Below are 19,842 nucleotides of genomic sequence, written 5' to 3'. Positions count from 1 at the left end.
AGAGGACGAGATGGTTGGACAGTGTTCTCAAAGCTACCAGCATGAGTTTGACCAAACTGCGGGAGGCAGTGGAAGACAGGAATGCCTGGCGTGCTCTGGTCCATGGGGTCACGAAGAGTCGGACACAACTAAACAACAAACTTACTCTAACCTTCCAGCCTTCATTGCTTATAATGCTTCCACCCTCTCTATTGTATGCTCTCTTTATCTGTAGATGGAGGGGGGTCTACTCATTCGGCATCTCACCCCCAGTTCCTTTGATTCTTTGATGTCTTAATGCCTCATTACCCCCAGGCTATCACCTAATGCAGGAGGCTAGTCCTGGCTTAATTAGCTGTTGACACGTGCTGATTCCAGATGATTAGAAGTGCCTAATACACAGTTTAAATACCCACAGGTCTAGCACATTTTTAACACACCAAGCATTAGTTAAATTCTGTCACTAGCTAGATCCAGGAATCTTGAGGAAAGTTATGACAGGACTCACTTCTTAGGCTCTCTCATTGTGCTTCATTCCTGGTTAACGTCTGCAGGGTATAGACCACAAAGGAGAAATCACACGCACATTTCTAGCCAACGTTTCATGATTTTATGTTTGAATCATATATCTGCAGTAAGCACAAACCAATTTATGTGCCTATACGAAAAAGCCCTTAGAGTTCTAGCATGGAAGGTACAGATATATTACACTTTTGCATAGCTGGGCAGTGTTTTTTCCATCAAAAGAAGCAAAATCTTAACATCAGCTCTGACCAGCTTAGCCCCAAATGCTGTAACCTTTTCTCATAGGGCAGTTGCTCAGTCTCCTTGATCACTTTGGCTGTCCTTTTAAGGGGTTGCATCCAAAACAGCTCCAAAAATGGTGACGGTTATTCCGTCGGGACCTGGTGTGCAACACAGCAGCCCTGTAACTCTGGCAGGAACAGAGTACTCAGCATCAGCAGATCTCCTTAAATTTATTCACAATATTCCCAACAAAATATGCACAGTGTTCTCAGCTGGGCCCACTGCACCTGGGACAGGATCCAGCCCAGGCTCTGTTTCTCCTCTTACAAATCTCAAACCGGGCGTTGTTGTGCAACAACGGCGAACAAATAAACATGCTGAGAAGCCTGGTAAGCCCCACCATGGTGGCTGGATGGAAATATGAACAGTATTGGATGAAGCTAATGCATTCCAGAGGCATTTGGGCATTATATGTTTTCATACTTCCAGTTGGACTGCTTTGACCTTGGCGTTGGGTAGGCAATTCTAGGCAGCTCTCGCATGACCTCGTCTGCCAACATATTATCACTGAGCTGAATTGAGGCTGACGCTTGAACGGGAGATGTGTTGGCCGCCTCCAAAACCCTCTATTACCACCTGACGCCACTTTTGATGGACAAATCGAACTGAACAGAAATTCAGAGCTTGCTTTCTCCCTTTCTTTCCTCTCTGCCAAGACAACCTCGTTTAAAAGATAGCTGATTGATATATTGTCACCGACTAGAGGCCCGACGCTAAACGGGTCCCTGTGTCGCTGCTTTTTAATCATAAAAAAAAGAAATGGAAAAGATCTCTAGGGAAAGAGGAATAAATTCATTTCCTCATTTATATCTCATATTGGCAATGAGCAAGAAACAAAATGTTGACGAAAGGGTGAATGTGGAGCAATTTTCCACTGTTCAAATAAAGGAAAACAGCTAGTGTCATAATTCATACCCGACGTTTTCTGCTGGAGAGAAGAGGGGCGGATGCCAAAATATAATGACTTTGATAGTTTAATACTCATTCGGCTGTCTAAGCTACAGGCTGAGTTTAATGGGGCTTTTGAAGCAGAAAAATAGGCAGGCATCTGTATGTGAAAAATCGATTTGGACATGCTATAAAACGAAGCATTTTGCTGAAAATTATCCGCCTCTTGACTGGGTATCCTGGATTTGCTATTAAAAAATTATTCAGCACCTTAAGGTTACAACTCTAAGCTAAGGTACTAGAGAGTAAGTCCTGTGGGACTTGGTAGGATTTACTTCAAGGTAAACATGCTGAGGATCACTTGGTGGAAAATAATTTTGCACTTCTTGGAAATTTGTGTGGAGAGGGAAAAAAGCTGTATTTTTGGTACTTTGCTCTCACAGAAACTTAGTGAGGTAGATATATTTATTTCAGGGGGCCTGTCTATGTGGCAAACGCTCTTCCTTGCCACAGGAAGTTTGGTAAGAATGCTGAAAATTATTTTGTTGTTGTTGTTGTTTAGTCATTTAGTCGTATCCGACTCTTTGTGACCCCATGGACCAGAGCACACCAGGCACTCCTGTCTTCCACTGCCTCCCGCAGTTTGGTCAGACTCATGCTGGTAGCTTTGAGAACACTATCCAACCATCTCGTCCTCTGTCGTCCCCTTCTCCTTGTGCCCTCCATCTTTCCCAACATCAGGGTCTTTTCCAGGGAGTCTTCTCTTCTCATGAGGTGGCCAAAGTATTGGAGCCTCAGCTTCAGGATCTGACCTTCCAGTGAGCACTCAGGGCTGATTTCCTTCAGAATGGATCGGTTTGATCTTCTTGCAGTCCATGGGACTCTCAAGAGTCTCCTCCAGCACCATAATTCAAAAGCATCAATTCTTCGGCGATCAGCCTTCTTTATGGTCCAGCTCTCACTTCCATACATCACTACTGGGAAAACCATAGCTTTTACTATACGGACCTTTGTTGGCAAGGTGATGTCTCTGCTTTTTAAGATGCTATCTAGGTTTGTCATTGCTTTTCTCCCAAGAAGCAGGCATTTTTTAATTTCGTGGCTGCTGTCACAAAAATTATTTAGCACCCCTCAAAATGAGGGGTCTTTCATTCCCTGAAACAAAGTAAATTCTGTTAAACCAGTTTGTCAGATTGATTATTGAGGTTAAACCATGCATCTTCCAACCCATTATTTAAACTGTGTACCCAAAATCTAGGCCACTCCTACTGCTGTTTTGGAGTATACACACAACATCACCATCATCATCATCATCATCATCATCATCATCATTAGGCCCACTTGACTGCATTGCCGCAGCCACTCTGGGAGACTTCCAACAAATGAAAACACCAAACACAGTAAAACATCAAACATTAAAAACTTCTCTTACACCCACAAAGCTAGCAGTTAGCCACAATCCTCATCTACCCCACAATTTCTTGATAATTCTGCATTTTGATACATTTCCCCCACAAACCAGTTTCAGTCTGATTTGAAAATGTAAGCCACTGGTGTGGACAGACAGCAGGTGACTTGGAAGCACACCTAGGCGCACTGATGTGTACAGCAGGGTGCAAATGTGACTGGAAATGCAGTTTTGGGTTTTTCGGGGTGCGTGTGCGACTGCGCTTTCAGTCAGTAATGCATACGCAGCCTTAGTTATGACACAAGCTACTAGGAAAACAGCAACAGCATGTTTTCATCCTGAGTAAGACGCAGATCGGGTCCACCACCCAGCCACAGACTCGCCCCCTCCGAAGAGGCTAAAGGGCACAAGAGGCAAAGAAATTCGAGTGCCGGGCTTCAGGGAAGCCTTTCTACACCCACTGCCTAGGAACCCCTTGCTTGTTGGCCAAGAAATCCCTGAGTATCGCAAGGGCTTGTGAGAAGTGCTCTGTGCATCCTCTCAGAGGTCTATTGGACCTCACCATTACTCTGGGAATGAACCATGAGTGCACCTTAGAGCATGCATTGGGGAACATTTAGAGCACGGTCCACCTGTGGCTTGCAAAATGTTTTTAATCTGAATTGTGGGACTCTTGGCTACACACCTTCTAGCAGACATGGCATTCAATGGGCCTGTGATGTTTGAACGACAACAAAAATGATGGTTTTTCCTGTTGCCTTGTCGCAGGGAAGGAATGCCTGCGCATATAAATGTGTGTGAAAGTGGGGAGTGTCCTTCTTTGAGGGTGGGGGTGGTTTTGTCCCCTCTCTATATGTGTATGTGTATTTGCTTTGGCCCTGTCCTCTGCTTGCACAAAGAACCTGGAAGGCTATCTCTAAGGGTATGTAGATTTAGGCATGGAAAACTACCCCCAGTCCTGCCCTGGAGAATACCCACGGCTGCACATTTTGGAGGATGACAGCTAGCGTTGGATAAGCTGTCTGTCAAGGTAAACTTTCCACCATTGTCCACCACGATCTTCTCACTGAGGACCCCAGTAAACACCTGAAAGCCCCACATTTATGCAACATTTTTGCAAGTGTGGCTTGCAACAGACCTTCAACAGCAGCAAAGTCGCTGGAGTGGATTGCAGGTCTCAATTGTAGCTGCATCTGCCTGTCAGCTTCCTCCTCCATCTCAGTAAAGCCCTTGTAGACCTCAGCAGGCAGGAGGATGGTGACAGAACTAGAATTATTTGGCTCTGCCTGCCAATATCTCTGGTGCCACCTACTGTTTGCCTCCCTGCCTCCCACCCTATCAGTTCCGCCACTGGTGCATAACAGTAAATACCTTGTGCTGAAATGCTCCTGCAGTCATTCTCCTAAGCAACTAAATTTGGGGTTTTTAGCTGCTTTTTCCTGTCCCCCTCAAAATACCCGTTCAAAGTAAAACTAGAAAATGGAGTCGCTTTCAGAAGAAAGCACAGCATTCTCCTCTTGGAGTGTTCCCAGGCTTTAATGGGATCCATACAGCAGAAAATAAGCACATCAACTTGAAAAATTACAGAGTAAATGGTTTTATAATAACAACAATCTTAACTTTCAAGTTCTGCGTCTGATCCTTCCCATACAATGCTTCCAATATGATCCGTGAGCCTCCATTAATTGGGCCTCACAGTCGTCAGATTTCCTTGCAACCATCCCACCCACCCCTCCCCTTTCCCATTATTTATATTATTCTTAAAGACAAAAATCAAAGTGGTTTAAAAGCCGCAGGTGTTTGAAAATGGTTGCAGTCACATGCAAAGCAGCCTGTGTGCTTTGTATTACGTGGAGCCAAAAACTTAACACGCACACGCCTAAAAGGTAATTAATTTGCATGGGTCCTTTCATCGCATGGGATCCCCCCAGAGGACTTTGCAAACATAACAGAAAGCTATATGGGAATTTTATGAGGAGGAAAACATCCCTTCTCTCTCCCTCAAACCCCGACCCGCCATTTAATGCTGATATGTCTGACTGAGAGATGCCAGCTGTCCCCATAACACATCAGACCGACGGGTGAGAAGAACGCCATATCCAATTAAAACTGGAGAAGGGATTTAACTGAGGAGAATATAGCTTTCCCATCTGGAAACATGCCAGGACACCAGCGTTCTCCTTGCCGATTGCCACCGAATCCACAATCGCAGCAGGTTGTGTGCCTTTCAGGCTACGTCCAAGTGGCTCTAATTTAGAGGACTGCACTTCTCTATTTCTCCTGTACTTCTGGTCCAACCTATTCCAGATGCATGGAGGATTTCATCCGGCACCTGCCTGACCCAAGCAGGTGTAGCAGCGCAGGCCGCAAAATCTGTGAAATTGTTGGCACCCTACTGTACGTGTGGGTAGAAGTCCCCAAATTTGGACGATTGTGTTTCTGACCCTACAGATATCACCATAGCTGTCAACTTTCCCCTTTTCTTGCGAGGAATCCTATTCGGAATAAGGGAATTTCCCTTAAAAAAAGGAAAACGTTGACAGCTATGGATATCACACGTACAGAAAGTTTCAGACTACACCACTTCCCTCCCCCCCTTTGTCAATGTAGGAACATAAGAAAAGCCCTGCTGAATTTAGGGACGGATCCACACCATACTTTTAAAGCGCACCCAACATCACATTAATAATAATAATAATAATAATAATAATAATAATAATAATATTTATACCCCACCCTCCCTGGCCAGAGCCGGGCTCAGGGTGGCTAACACCAATAAAATCACAGTAAAAACACAATGGGGGGGGCAGGGAAGGAAAAAAACCACAATTTAAAGTACAGGTTAAAATGCAATTTATAGCGCTTGGCTTCCTCCAAAGAATCTGCAGCTTGTTATAGAACCGTAGAGTTGGAAGGGGTCCCTGTGGTCATCTAGTCCAGCCCCCTGCAATGCAGGAATCTCAGCTAAAACATCCATGGCAGATGACCATCCAGCCTCTGCTTTAAAACCTCTGAGGAAGGAGAGTCCACAACCTCCTGAGGGAGTCCGTTCCACTGTCAAACGGCTCTTCCTGTCAGAAAGTTGTTCCTGGTGAGTCGGAATCTCCTTTTTTGAATCTATTGGATTGAGTCCTAAACCTCCTCGTTTCATCCTTACAACATCCCTGTGAGGTAGGTAACACTGAGAGAACCAAGGCCAACCAACAAACCAAATGGCAGAGTGGGTATTCAGACCCTGGTCTCCCAGGTTGCAGGGTGTGGATCTGCCCCCCGCCCCCAGGCCAGCATTCTGTTCTCCCATTGGTCAACTAGATGCCTTTGAGACATACAGAAGCCAGACATGAGTTCAGTAGTAACCTTCCCCTTGCGTTCTCCAGCGGGTGGTATTCAGATGCACTTAAGTGAACCAGTGTGATCTGGGAAGTCTGTCCTCACAACAACTCTTAGGATGCAGGCTGGGCTATGAGAAGCAGTGACTCCCCAATGGGCAACTTCATGGCTGAGCAGAGATTTCAGCCGACCTAGTCCAACAATTTTTGCTAGGGACGCGGGTGGCGCGACAGGGTGAGCTCCCGTTGCTCAGTCCCTGCTCCTGCCAACCTAGCAGTTCGAAAGCATGTCAAAGTGCGGGAAGGTAAATGGCGTTTCCGTGCGCTGCTCTGGTTTGGCAGAAGCGGCTTAGTCGTGCTGGCCACATGACCCGGAAGCTGTATGCTGGCTCCCTCGGCCAATAAAGCAAGATGAGCGCCGCAACCCCAGAGTCATTCGCGACTGGACCTAATGGTCAGGGGTCCCTTTACCTTTAGTCCAACAATTTAAGCACTGCATTGCATCTTAGTTGGACACACATGCCCCCATTACTCTGTTTCTTGCCTCAAACCTGTGATTTAGGAGCAGCAAACTAATCTTGGATTTGTTATTCTGTGGAATCGATCAAGAAACTGACCTGTGCAAATCCTATTGAAATGAATGGCAGCTTCTCTTATGCATAGTGTCTGCAGAGGAGAAATGTCCAGTGGATCAATCCCTTAATTTCTTAAGTCAGAGCTTCCTCTTCATTGTCTTGTTACGATTATGGAAAAAACAAATTCAAGCAACCCACCCTAGTTCATGGACTCTCCTTCCTTGGAGGTTTGGGGGTTGGACTAGATGACCCGTGGGTCCCTTCCAACTCTATGATTCTGTGCATTAATCCACATCGCAGTAAGCCATAGTTAATAGCTTTCCATGCTGATCTGAGCCAAGTTGCTCCTCCCTGCTAGCGCACTGGAGAAACAAACCACGATCCCTGGCTTAACCTTATGTCCAAACCAGGGATTACTTCACTCAAACTATGATCTGTAAGCCAAGAACAAACTTTGGCTGCAGGTTGCACTTTGTTTGGAGTGAAGCAAACTACGATTCCCAGTTCAGACATAACACTAAGCCAGGGATCATGGTTTATTTCTCCCTCGTGCTAGCGGGGAGGAGCAAAATGGCCAGATCAATGTGTTCACGGCAAGCCATTAACTACGGTTTACTGTGATTTGTAATCGAGGCCGTTACAGAATAACAATAGGGGGAAAGCGAGTAGGGCTTGAAGGGAACCTGGCTCAACGCATTGTGTTTACATGCTGAAAAAGGACCTGAAATATTATTTACATGCTTAGCTGGAGTTTATCCCGTCTTAGACAAGTCTGGATGGCTACCTGTTATACTTGGCTAGTCCTGGTTTCAATAAGAATTTATAGACCCTAAGCCATCTGCAAAATGTCCCAGCTCTTCAAGGCCAATGTAAATGCAATGAGGGGGAACGAAACCACACAAAGGAAAGGTTAACTGCTCGCTCGCTCTCCCCTCCCCAAAGCTGGCACACTTTATAACTGCAAGAAAAAGGCCTCCTAGCCGTTGAAGTTCATCACTCATGTGCATCTCCAGGGATAATTGCAGCATTGACTTAGCACGTAAAAGGGAGTGAATTTTCCTCTTCTTCTTCTCTTCGCCTCTTTCTTGTGCTTAAAAACACGCTGCAGGTTTTGCTGAGCATCATGAAAACCGCCCGGTTTGTTTGAAAACTGCTGCTTTCACCTGGCATGGGCATTAATTCCAGGCATCTTATTGGGAAGTGAGAGGAAGTAAGCCTAGCGAAAGGACTAAAGTTGTACATTTTGTGCAAGGGGAAAAATCTCAACTGCACGTTCCTGGTTTGGAAGCAACAAGCAGAGAGAGAGAGAGAGTGGGGTTTCTTCTGTCCCCCCCAATCAATATTAAGAAAAGTAATTTGAAATTAAAATAGATTTGGAAACTCTAGCTTTGCTTTTATTCTGAATGACAGATCCTTCCTGCCCTTAGCTCACCACATCTCTCCAAGCTCGAAAACTGAAGCGTCCTCCACTGCAACAGAGAGTGGGAAGGATATTTGTGGTCTGGTGCTGGGAGCAAGGCGCTGGAGAGGCAGAGGAGATGTCAGTCCAGATTTGGGCTAAGCGCCATGCTCACGCTGGACAAACATCTCGCGAGGTGCTCAGAACTTCTGGGAGATGCCGCTGGCCTCGCATCATCAGCCAGTGAGATCTAGCACACTGTTTATGCGCAAGCCCCAGAGAGGCTGTTACTTTTGCTGCAGATACATTGACAACATCAAGCTGCCATGGGTTATTCTCGGCGAGCCTGTTCAGCTTTGAGCTTTGTACCCTAAGTCCATACTAAATTAGCATACTGAATGAAGTAATCTGCTTTACGTCCAACAGATTTTGAGTTCAGACAAAACCACTCTGTGGGGTTACATTCAAGCTCTAGTTGTGCTTAGAATCTCAGAGAGTTGGGTGGGTGTCCCTGAGGGTCTAGTCCAACCCCCGGTATATTAAGCTGGATTAGTCCCAAAAGGCCCATGTAGGTGTGACGTTAACATATGAGAGTGCTGGAGGTGAAATAGTTAAACAGGTTACCCAATCAGAACCCAGGGGGGTGGAGTCAGAGGGACTATAAAACCAGCTCTGGGAGAGGCGAAGGGAGGAGTTTGTTGGGAGTTGGGTGGTTGGTTGGAGTGGGAGTGAATTGGGATAGCGTCTGTGGGTAGGTTGAGTTAGTGTAGCGAAATAAGCTGAGTCAGGAACAGGAGCTAGGAAGACAAGTAAATAACTGAGAGGTGGTTTAGTGAGAGCAGGTAGCGGAAGTTATAGGTCTGGACAGGCACCCCATGGTTGTAATTGACCGATACCGTTTATGAAACCACATGCTTGTTAAACTGCAATAAATAAACAGAACTTTATGTTCCAATTTAACCCTGACTGGACTCAGTATTGTACCAGGTAGGGCCTGGGTGGTGGCAGTGAGAAATAAAGTGGTGGCACAGGGATCAATAGACAGTGAAGCGTCCGGGGACCCTGTGTGATTGCCACAGTAGGCCAGCCCTCTCTTCTCACGGTGTCAATCCCTGTTGCCTAGGGGAAGCCCACAAGCAGGACACAGCTGCCATAGCCCTCTCCCACTTCTGTTATGCAGCAACTGGTATTCAAAGACACGCTGCCCCTGACGCCAGAGGTTTGACTCGTAGCTGCTGATTGTGTTCTCATCAGTTATCTTGCTGTGGTTATTTTGCATGCGTTAAAGCTCTAACTGAACTGCCAAAGGCTGTAGCTGTGCATGCCTTCAGTGCAAATTTAATAAGTCAAGAAATACCCAACTGATCGCTGTGCTTTGCGGTGGTGGAGACTCCTGCAGACGCCAGGCTCATTCCCACTTACCTTTTGCCCTGTATTGAACTACCTTTCTTTCCCTTTTGCTTGTTTTTTTTTTTGTCCCAGCGCTTTCCCCAGGAAAACCCGCTCTTTACCGCTGAATCGGAACAAATGGCAATTTGGGTTTCCCCCGGATTGCTGTTTGCTCCAATTCAGCCATCGAAAGCTAATGAGGCTTTTCCCTCCTCCTCTTTTTGAATCGTGTGCTGTTCAAAAACATTATACAGGAAAGAGAGAAAGAGAAGCCTTATATGAGATATTCCCCCCCCCCATCCCATATTTCCAGTTTAGCATTGCTGTGCTAAATCAGCTTGTGGGAGGGGATGCCATCTGGATTTAGCCTAAACATATATGCTAAGTGTAATGGGAAACTGCCTGGGTGATGCAGTCCCCTTCTTGGCCAGTGATGAAAGGGTGCTGTTGGTTCTTCTTTTAATGCTTTCCACTGTTCCCATCTGAACACTCAGCTAAAGTGCTTTCAGTTGAAGTGCTTCAAAAAAAAATAATACTTTTTAAAGAACTGCAATTAGAAATGATTTTTATTTTTATTTTTTAAGAAAGCCTAGTTCCTTACAAGACTCCAAAGAGCAGTTCTGATTTCAATTCATGCATTGGGCTGGATTTTTGAGGTCGGCAGCAATTTCATTTGTCTTTGCTTTCGGCTCCCCACTCCCCGTCCATAGAGAAGAATAACAATCACGAGTTGGTTTATTCCAGAGGTACGTCCAAGACCACCTCTGTTTCCTGCTTGGGGGGGGGGGCGGGAGTGGGACAGGGAAAATAGCTCCAAGTAATACATCTCTCTCGCAAGTGCTTTCCCACAGTTTAGCAAAGGATTTTGCCCTAGAGTTCATGGAAGTGGATTCAGACAAATCACTTAGTTAGCGCTTCTTACGCAGCAGCTTGACCACTGCAAAACTGACCCACATAGAAGATCACCACTGGAGGCCATTGGAGGTGTTCCAGGGTCTATCTGTCTGTGATCAAGGAGGGAGACGTATTCATTAGCCACACAAAGTCTCTGAGGGTAGTTCGCCTTGCTTCCTCCCTTATGAAATCATTTAATGAGAAGATCTTCAGCAAGGTCTGTGGTCAAGAAGCACTGCAGGCTGGTTGATTACAGTGACCAGGGCACTCTACCACTTTGTAGAATTCGGCAGTTAGGAAGGTTGGGGGGGGGGACTAGAATGAGTTGATTCCACCTATTGTTGGCTCTGGCGCCACCTGCTGTCTGCCTCCCAGTGTTCCAGCCTAACAATGGGTACCAGCCAGCACTGCTGATTACATCTTACTTTGATAGACTGGTCAATATTGCGTAAGGTTGTTGACACATGGTGTTAATTGATGTTATTGCCTTTCCTCCCCCCACCCCACCCCGCTGCTATTTTTTATACTGTATATATATATATATAATAGGCTTTAGCTTGCTGCTTTGTGCTGTTTAGATTTCAATCCTAATATCCATTTACTTGAGAATAAGCTCCACTGAACTCAATTTATTTATGAGTAACTATGCTTAAGATTGGGGACATGGGTGGCGCTGTGGGTTAAACCACAGAGCCTAGGACTTGCCAATCAGAAGGTTGGCAGTTTGAATCCCCACGATGGGGTGAGCTCCCGTTGCTCGGTCCCTGCTCCTGCCAACCTAGCAGTTCGAAAGTACATCAAAGTGCAAGTAGATAAATAGGTACAGCTCCGGCGGGAAGGTAAATGGCGTTTCCGTTCACTGCTCTGGTTCGCCAGAAGCGGCTTAGTCATGCTGGCTACATGACCCGGACAAACGTTGGCTCCCTCGGCCAATAAAGCGAGATGAGCGCCGCAACCCCAGAGTCGGTCACGACTGGACCTAATGGTCAGGGGTCCCTTTACCTTTACCTTTATGCATAAGATTGCACTGTTAACTTTGTAATTGGCTTTTTAATGGTGTTATTGTTTGGATAGTGGTATTAGCCACCTTTTAAAGTAAAGGGGTATAAAAAATATTTTAGATGCATAAACAAAAATGGCACCAAGAGATGTTACTTCACCTCACTTCAGCTGAACAGCTGTGCCTTTCTGCACAAGAGGCAGTAAATACAGCAGCTAAAGCATTGAACATCCACACTGGCTGTGACTGAGAACTGCATGTTTCTTTTTATTAGATTTCACTGTAGAAGAATATGTTGTTGTTCTTTTGTCATTTAGTCATGTCCGACTCTTCGTGACCCCATGGACCAGAGCACGCCAGACACTCCTGTGTTCTGTTGCCTCCCGCAGTTTGGTCAAACTCATGCTGGTAGCTTTGAGAACACTGTCCAACCATCTTGTCCTCTTTCGTCTCCTTCTCCTTGTGCCCTCCATCTTTCCCAATATCAGGGTCTTTTCCAGGGAGTCTTCTCTTCTCATGAGGTGGCCAAAGTATTGGAGCTTCAGGATCTGTCCTTCCAGTGAGCACTCAGGGCTTATTTCCTTAAGAATGGAGATGTTTGATCTTCTTGCAGTCCATGGGACTCTCAAGAGTCTCCTCCAGCACCATAATTCATAAGAATTTATTTATTCACCTGAAGAAGAGATCCCTTTGCTCGAAATGCACCCTTATCTGGACTCTCAAATAATAAATATTAGCCTGCCCCATTTGGGATTTCCCTCTCTTTGTGTGTGCTGGATCTAACTGTGCAGATTTGGTGATACTTAACCACTACTGTCCCCAACTACTCCAAAATCTCATTCCAAACTATTGCAGATATTAATATTGTTCAGCTTGAAGCGACTCTATGCATAAAAACTGACTCCTTTTGGAAATAAAACACTGTGAAGACCATTAGGTTGAATTCAAAGATTTACTTGTAGAACTTTCTTCAAAACGGAACAAAAACGTCAAAGATAGATACATCCATATAATTCCATACAATATCTTGTGCCAGTACAGCACAGGTTCATCTTCTTAGAAATAAAAGGTAATTCTATGATTCTATCATTCCAAACAAACCTAGAATCAAAGATCTCTATCCTTGCATCCTCCATTTTTTCTGAGGCTCCTGAATGAACTCCATTATCACATCTTATTCTCACAGAGCCTGAGAACAAAGACTTAGCCACTAGTCTTCCAAGATGGCAATTTGCAACCAAATACCTTTGTCACCTGATCTAAGGTTAAACACTCACATTTTAGCTAGCAGAAAACAACAATAGTTGTTTAGTCATTTAGTCATTCTCCATTTCAGTGTCAAGTAAACAATTATACTTAACGCACACAGCATTGGCAGGTTGACTTGAGAATTGCCGCTTCACAGAGAATTATATATCACCGAAGGATGGTGACAAGTCTCAGAGGGAGGGCTTCAGCCTTGTTTTTGGACTATGGCACAGAAAGGCAGTGTCATGGACAAAGAGAACCTTCTTGGCTCCCTTTTAATAGTTTGGGGGATGTTTTGCAAATGATGACCATGAGTCGACTCCATTGCTCCTTCCCAGCTCGAGCCGGCATCATGCAGGCATACCGTTCCAGCGAAATACGTTTGGGGTTTTTTTTAGCAGTGCAGCTAGCCAGAAAGAGCCTGGGCTGAGCTGTGGTCCCAGGCGCTGCCACTGCCAGTCTGCCTAAAGAAAGGAATTCATAGGCAATCTAGCCATCAATAATGAAACAGTAAAATAACTCTCCGTGTTTGCTCCTTGGCTGTGTTTAACCATAAAGCAGCTGTTAAAACAGATCCAAATATATTAAAAATCCAAATCTTTCTGTGGTCCTGGATCTATTGCCATGCTGTTGTTTTTCAGCTTGGTGAGAATTTCCCCTGCCTGAAATCCTGGACAGCCCCTACCAGTCAGTGCAGGCAATACTGAACTAAGAGGATGTTCAGTTTAGTCGGAATCTCCTTCCTTGTAACTTGAAGCCATTGGGTCAAGTTCTACCTCCCAGAGAAGGAGAAAACATCTTGCTCCATCTTCCACAGGGCAGCCCGTCAGACATTTGAAGGTGGCTATCGCATCTCCTCTCAGTCCCCTCTTGCATCATCTATTTCCCTCCTCCTCCTGCTTCATGCCACCAGTGGGATCTGAAATGTGATCATTTGTATAAACAGAATCCCAAACCTTTCACATCCTCTTCCGTTCAGCCTGGTTGCTCGGGGCTTTCAAAGGTCATCTCTATAATTGAACAGACGCTTGGGACGAAGGTACGTCTCTTCCCACCTTGTTTAGGAACACACAGGTCCCCTTCCTGATAGACATAACAATAGGCCGCGGCAGCAAACAGCAAAAGCTGATTCTCCATTTGTAACCTAATTCACAGTGCAATCCTGGACATGTCTGTTCAGAAGTAAGTTTCATTAAGTAGGGCTTATGCTTGAGTACGTGGATAGAGGATTGCAGGTTAAAGCAGGTGAAACAGATCTGGTTAGGGCAGGAATGGGAGAAACTCTGCCCCCCCCAAGATGTTTTTAGACTACAACTTTCATCATCCTTGACCATTGGCCATGCTGGCAGGGACTGATGGGAACTGGAGTCCAATACCATCTGGTTCTCTACTCTTGAAATAGGATATCCCCAACTCATTCATCATTATTATGGTCTGCTTGCGTTTCAGGAGTTTTGTCCAAGTACATGGAGATAGCTGTGGATGAAGTTTGTCCATATTCTCCCTGAAGGCAAAATTGTGCAGTCTCCAGTTTCAAAAACATAAGGGCCCTGTGGATCAGACAGAAGCAGGACACAAGTACAACTTGTGTGTTGCTTGCAATTGACATATACTGCTCAGAACCTGGAAGTTCCATTTAAACTGGAAGTATCATACAAGTATTATAGAGTTGGAAGGGACCACAAGGGTCATCTAGTCCTACCCCCTGAAATGCAGGACTCTTTGGGCCAATGTGGGGCTCAAACCCACAGCACTGAGATTAAGGGTCTCTTGCTCTCCCAACTGAGCCAGCTCTATCAACTGTCATGGCTAATAGCTTTTAACAACAACAAAAAGAAGGGAGAGGAAATTCGTCAGACATCGAAGCACAACAGTAAAGATTCGTTCACACGTTGCACTAAACACAGGTACAAGCTGTATCTACACATGTGCAAGTGTTTGTGTTTATTTCTACAGCTCCACTATCTGTGAAAACAGGCACATAGACTGTACACTCATTGAATGATACACACTGTAAATGTGCTTAAAATGCCCAAGAAAGGTAAGTTGCTTTGTGGTGATAGTGCATAAGGTTGTAATTTTGTTTGCTGGTCCCTGAGAAGACTGCAATTACTAAGTAGGATAATTGCTTTGTAGGAGACCAAGGCCACATTGACACTATACATTTAAAGCCCTATGATACCACTTTAAACAGTCATGGCTTCTCTCAAAAGAATTCTGGGAGCTGTAGTTTGGTAAGGCTGCTGTGAGTCCCTAGGATACCCCTGTTCCCCTCACTGAGCTGCAATTCCCAGAGTGGCTTAATAATCAATCCCTCTTCGCAGGGAACTCTGGGAATTGTAGCTTTGTGCGGGGAATAGGGATCTCGTAATAACTTTCAGCACTCTCTATAAACCTCCGCTTCCAGAATCCTTTGGTGGAAGCCATGACTGTCCAAAGTGCTATAAAGGTATGGTGTGAATGTGGCCAGTGTACCAGTTCCCTGCTCTCCAGTTCCATATTTATCCATGAGGAGATGGCAGCCTGAACTCTTGATACATTGCAAAGGTAAAGGTAAAGGGACGTCTGACCTTTAGGTCCAGTCGTGGCCGACTCTGGGGTTGCGGTACTCATTTTGCTTTATTGGCTGAGGGAGCCGGCGTACAGTCATGTGGCCAGCATGACTAAGCTGCTGCTGGCGAACCAGAGCAGTGCACGGAAATGCCATTTACCTTCCCACCAGACTGTTACCTATTTATCTACTTGCACTTTGATGTGCTTTCGAACTGCTAGGTTGGCAGGAGATGGGACCGAGCAACGGGAGCTCACCCTGTCGTGGGGATTCGAACCACCGACCTTCTGATTGGCAAGTCCTAGGCTCTGTGGTTTAACCCACAGCACCACCCACATCCCTTGTATGGTCCTATAATATGATGCCCTATCCATTCCCCTCACTGTTTCAACAAATGGCAACCATTGCTATATTGGAGAATGTTCTGATCTACAGTGGTGCTGGCTGTGCCCACAGATGCCCTTTCTTTCTCACTCGGCTGTTTGCAATGCCAGCCTCTCTCATTATGCCTCCCTGCAGTGAGATGCATGTGCTGGCATCCGAATGCGCTCAAACGCTCAAACGCTCACACACAAAACACCCACACAGGTAGCAGAAGAGAAGCCTCTGTTCTCCTCCTTCCCCCTGGCAGGCCTTCTGAGCTTTCTCCTCCCCAGATCTCTTTTCAACCCCCTTCCTTTGCTGAATTGGCCTACAGAGATGGGCCTGAGCCAAAAGCAGTGGGGGACCACATTAATAGGGGCCTCGAGCAACTCTCAACGGGACAAAGAGAAAGGGAGAGATTGTTTTCACTGTGAAGCCCAAGGTTTGCCCACTAGAATAAAAGGACCATGGTCAGCTAACTCAGCTGCTGCCAAGTCTTTTTCTTTCTAGGGGTGGACAGATCTGTCCATTTTGGGTTCTTTCAGTTTTTTCGTTTTTTATTTAAGCTCCCCACCCCACCCCATTACTGCATCAGTATATGAATTTCCTTTAAAAAGTCCACATGCAAATTTGTACTTTTTGTGTATATTTCTCCTGGCATACATTTTCATCTGATATACTACTGCATGTTGCAAATTCTCTCTCTCTCTCTCTCTCTCTCTCTCTCTCTCTCTCTCTCTCTCACACACACACACACACACACACACACACACACACACTTTATGTATTTTTGTGCACACTTTCCCCTAAAATGGGGTTTTTAAATGCATATTTTTGGTTGGAGAAAAACTGCAAAATTTAGAGAAGCACAAATTCGGACAGATAGCTGCATTTTGGTTTGCATTTGGTTCATGCATGAAGTAAATTAGGTAGGCTTGCATTCATTTCTCTCCAACCCTTGTTATGCAGCGGAATTTACTGTTTTCAAGATCCACGTGTTTGTTTCGGTGTGACTCATAACCAAATCTGTCTTAAAACTTTCCTGTCACATTCCCTCAATTACGGTAATATATGTCCCCCTTTCCCCATAGGAGCTGAAGGCGGATTACATGGTTCTCTCCCCAATGCTTTCTTCACAACAACCCTGTGAGGCAGCTTAGGTTAAGAAATAATAACTAGCCCAAGGGCATTGAAGCTGAATGGAGAGCTCAGGTAGAGTTTCCTCAGCTCTTAATCTGATAGATTGAACCACTACCCAACATTGGCTCTACAATGAGAAACCCGAACCCTCTGGGTTCAGACCAAACACTGTTGCTACCTCAGCAAAGTGGGCTAGAACTCCTGGTATTACAGTGAATGAGGGAGTGCCCTCCACTGTTTCAAAATCACACTTCTCTGCCAGGTTTTCTGAATGCTCCACATCTTATTATTTCCCTGCAGGAAGACATTATTATTTTTATCCTCATCATAAATACAGCCTTGACAGGTGGAGAATATCAATTTTCAGGGGAAAGGCTTGATGCAACCTTCGGCGGAGAAGGGTGAATTATCTTACCAAGGCATCGGATGGGCGAGTTAATGGTAGATCTGCAGGCGACAACATGGAATTGATTCTTCCCACTCAGGAGGCGTGACTGATGCTGCATTTCTTAAGCAGGGCCCGGGTGGTCCAGATGTCCATGTCTGATTTTGGCCCAACTACCGTGTGCATTTATGCCCGTCTTGCTTTTTTTATTGTCCTCCCGCTCTCCTTCTCCCTTGTCGTACAACCCACCACTGTTGTTGGAAGCTTCTCCTGGAAGGCAGTGGGAAGGACAGTGAGTTTTTAAGGAAGGCTGGTGAGGTGGGTGGGAGGTTAGGGTTCCATAGAAGCTTATCAGCCCCTTCTCTGTTGGGAGATACTAATGGCTACCCTTGGAGGCAGAAGCAGCTAAAGTATGCACAAGTTGTTGAACTACAACTCAGTGGCTTAGTGTGGGTTGCCAGAGCCCGGGGCTGCGCAAAGTGGGGGTGGGAAGGAGGGAAACAGATGGAGTAAACATGTAAACATGTACATTCAACTGCCTAATGGTGTCCATGCCACCCTGGAGATCACAGCCGCACTGATAAGAAAAGAAGAGTCATTCTGTTGCCTGGCAAGGTCACTTCCTGGTTCACTTGGAGAAGCCATTTTCAACTGAGTCCAGCAATGGAAGTGCGTCGTGTTAAGGATAATGGTTTAATTTCCAGAAATGGGGGTGTTTGCTTATGTTGAACTGCTGTGTATTTTTAACATGAGGTTTTTTCCTTTGGCAGTAGCTCTCCTGTGATTGGCTGACTGTGAGTCACATGAGGGAGGCATTCCATTCTGTTGTGATTGTTATTCCAGCAACTCTCATTTTTTAACTGCTTTCTGTTCCTTCTCTCTGTTGGGAGGCGAATGGCCGCTGAGAGATGCTTCTCAGGATGCTGTTGAGGACAAGTGTGTGCCCGTGTGATCAATCTGAAGTGAAACAGACAGGAAGATCCCTAAACGTTAATAAAGAGATACCTGTGCAGGAGCTCTCTATAAGAACAAAGTGAAAGGGCGCACACACTGCCTACATGATTTATTGACTCCATCCCAGACTTTTTAAAGATATTGAAGAGGATTCTGAGGTGCTGAATTCTAACCAACAAAAACGGCTGAGCCAATCCTGTGGTCCCCATCTGGAACATTCTCCCACAATCCTCCACAGGGTTTCATTTCTGAGCTGTGAAAAAGGGTTCCCCGAAAGTTCAAAATACCACTGTAACAGAAGATCAAACACCAGCATTTATCCTTCCTTAGCTGCTCTGATCTCTGCCATCTGATCAGTTGCAGGCTTTAATCAGTAACCAGCAGTTTGGACACCACAATTTGCTCAATTACACGAAAATAAATGTAATTGTAGCAAATTGACCCAGGTTTTCTTTTTTAAAAAAAGAATCAATGCATTTCAACTTAGCTGTCACATGCTAAAAATATTTTTTTTTCAGCCCCACTGGGTTGGGGAAGTGGGTAGAGGGCAGGCTTGAAACAAAACAATCTTTCAAGTTGTATGAAAATCTGAGGGAAATTAATAGTGCATCCAGTTTTGAGGTTTCTTGCTCAGTTTTTATTTCTGTGGGAGGCTTTCCTGTGTAAAGACTAAGCAAAACCAAGAGGATAATACATGAAGGATTTGAGCCAGTGTGCATATTAGATGAACAGCAGAGATTATGTGAATACATCTTGGAACTTTCTTGATTCTTGTTTTATTCAGAAGCAATTTTTATTCATAGGAGTGCCTCAGTGGCATATTGCTCCCCTTTCCTAGTCATCTATTCATACTTCTCCTCCTATCTCCTCTCCTTATCCTCTGTTTGCAAGGAGAGGAAGTGCCAACCTGGGTTTGAATTTACAGCCAAGTGCTTTGAGGGGGCAGAACTGGCACCTTCTTTTTCTAGAAAGAAAAAAGTCCTGGGTAAGATCTTTTATCTCCGTCTGATAATCAGCCCTGTTGCCAAGACCTCAAACTGGCTGTCACTTTGTCCTAACAAAAGTTACAGAGCTGGACTTTTCCACTGTGTTTGTTTGTTTTCATAAAATGTATACATCACTTGATCATTTTTTTAATGGGAACATGCGGGGGAAGGCAGTCTCATAGCTAAAATGGTCCCAAGTTGTCAAGGTCATATGCTCATAAAAAGGTAAAGGGACCCCTGACCATTAGGTCCAGTCACGGACGACTCTGGGGTTGTGGCGCTCATCTTGCTTTATTGGCCGAGGGAGCCGGGGTACAGCTTCTGGGTCATGTGGCCAGCATGACTAAGCCGCTTCTGGTGAACCAGAGCAGAGCACGGAAACGCCATTTACCTTCCCGCCGGAGTGGTACCTATTTATCTACTTGCACTTTGAGGTGCTTTCGAACTGCTATGTTGGCAGGAGCAGGGACTGAGCAACGGGAGCTCACCCCGTCGTGGGGATTCAAACCGCCGAGCTTCTGATTGGCAAGCCCTAGGCTCTGTGGTT

At 45.4% G+C, this 19,842-nt stretch overlaps 1 long non-coding RNA gene across 1 annotated transcript; it reads right to left on the bottom strand.

Annotated features, from left to right (window-relative positions):
* Positions 1–576: 576 nt before the first annotated feature.
* LOC309373257 lies at positions 577–19,129 on the bottom strand. The gene is made up of 3 exons (XR_014169909.1): positions 17,386–19,129; positions 17,149–17,264; positions 577–1,522 (listed from the first exon to the last, which is right to left on the bottom strand). It is a non-coding gene; the product is annotated as an uncharacterized lncRNA (long non-coding RNA).
* Between the last annotated feature and the right edge of the window lie 713 nt (positions 19,130–19,842).

The sequence above is a fragment of the Podarcis melisellensis genome (assembly GCF_964234715.1).
Source record: "Podarcis melisellensis genome assembly, chromosome: 6".
In the NCBI taxonomy this organism is placed as follows: Eukaryota; Metazoa; Chordata; class Lepidosauria; order Squamata; family Lacertidae; genus Podarcis; species Podarcis melisellensis.
Note: the sequence above shows the minus strand (reverse complement) of the source record. Positions and strands in the feature narration are given on the sequence as shown.